At 42.1% G+C, this 1,768-nt stretch overlaps 1 non-coding gene across 1 annotated transcript; it reads left to right on the forward strand.

Moving 5' to 3' along the window:
- The first annotated feature begins 891 nt into the window (after positions 1-891).
- On the forward strand, positions 892-999 carry LOC130937223 (small nucleolar RNA R71). The gene has a single exon (XR_009068451.1). It is a non-coding gene; the product is annotated as a small nucleolar RNA R71 (small nucleolar RNA).
- Positions 1,000-1,768: the final 769 nt, after the last annotated feature.

The raw sequence follows: 1,768 nt of genomic DNA on the forward strand, positions 1-1,768 counted from the left end.
CTCTATGGTCTCATTTTGAGCCTCAGATTCCCATGGTTCCTCATTGGGGAACTCATTGGAGGTCAGTGCACGCCCATTGAGGTCTTCCTCAGTGGCGTTCACAGCCTCTTCTTCCTCCCAGAATTCGGCCATGTTAATGGCTTTGCACTCTCCTTTTGGATTTTCTTCTGTGTTGCTTGGGAGAGTACTTGGAGGGAGTTCAGTAACTTTCTTGCTCAGCTGTCCCACTTGTCCTTCCAAATTCCTAATGGAGGACCTTGTTTCATTCATGAAACTTTGAGTGGTTTTAATTAGATCGGAGACCATGGTTGCTAAGTCAGAGGGGTTCTGCTTAGGATTCTCTGTCTGTTGCTGAGAAGATGATGGAAAAGGTTTGCCATTGTTAAACCTGTTTCTTCCACCATTATTATGATTGAAACCTTGTTGAGGTCTCTCTTGGTTCTTCCATGAGAGATTTGGGTGATTTCTCCATGAAGAATTATAGGTGTTACCATAGGGTTCTCCTAGGTAATTCACCTCTTCCATTGAAGGGTTCTCAGGATCATAAGCTTCTTCCTCAGATGAAGCCTCCTTAGTACTGCTTGGTGCATTTTGCATTCCAGACAGACTTTGAGAAATCAAATTGACTTGTTGAGTCAATATCTTGTTCTGAGCCAAAATGGCGTTCAGAGTGTCAATCTCAAGAACTCCTTTCTTCTGACTTGTCCCATTGTTCACAGGATTCCTTTCAGAAGTGTACATGAATTGGTTATTTGCAACCATCTCAATGAGCTCTTGAGCCTCTGTAGGCGTCTTCTTCAGATGAAGAGATCCTCCAGCAGAGCTATCCAAAGACATCTTGGACAGTTCAGAGAGACCATCATAGAAAATACCTATGATGCTCCATTCAGAAAGCATGTCAGAAGGACATTTTCTGATTAATTGTTTGTATCTTTCCCAAGCTTCATAGAGGGATTCTCCATCCTTCTGTCTGAAGGTTTGGACTTCCACTCTAAGCTTACTCCATCTTTGGGGTGGAAAGAACTTTGCCAAGAAGGCATTGACTAGCTTTTCCCAAGAGTCCAGGCTTTCTTTAGGTTGAGAGTCCAACCATATTCTAGCTCTGTCTCTTACAGCAAAAGGGAATAGCATCAGTCTATAGACCTCGGGGTCAACCCCATTAGTCTTGACTGTGTCACAGGTTTGCAAGAATTCAGCTAAGAACTGATGAGGATCTTCCATTGGAAGTCCATGGAACTTGCAATTCTGTTGCATTAGAGAAACTAATTGAGGCTTAAGCTCAAAGTTGTTTGCTCCAATGGCAGGGATAGAGATGCTTCTCCCATAAAAATCAGGAGTAGGTGCAGTAAAGTCACCCAGCACCTTCCTTGCATTGTTTGCATTATTGTTGTTTTCGGCTGCCATGTCTTCTTCTTCTTTGAAGAATTCGGTCAGGTCCTCTAAAGAGAGTTGTGCTTTGGCTTCTCTTAGCTTTCTCTTCAAGGTCCTTTCGGGTTCAGGGTCAGCTTCAACAAGAATGCCTTTGTCTCTGCTCCTGCTCATATGAAAGAGAAGAGAACAAGAAAATGTGGAATCCTCTATGTCACAGTATAGAGATTCCTTGAGGTGTCAGAGGAAAAGAGAAATAGAAAGAAGAAGGAGAAGAAGAATTCGAACTTTAATTAGATAAGGTTCGAATTGTGCATTGAGAAGGAGTAGTACTCCATAAATAGAAGGATGTGAGAAGGAGGGAAGAAGATTTTCGAAAATTAATTAAAATATTTTGAAA

This window comes from Arachis stenosperma, chromosome 6 (assembly GCF_014773155.1).
Source record: "Arachis stenosperma cultivar V10309 chromosome 6, arast.V10309.gnm1.PFL2, whole genome shotgun sequence".
Lineage (NCBI taxonomy): Eukaryota > Viridiplantae > Streptophyta > Magnoliopsida > Fabales > Fabaceae > Arachis > Arachis stenosperma.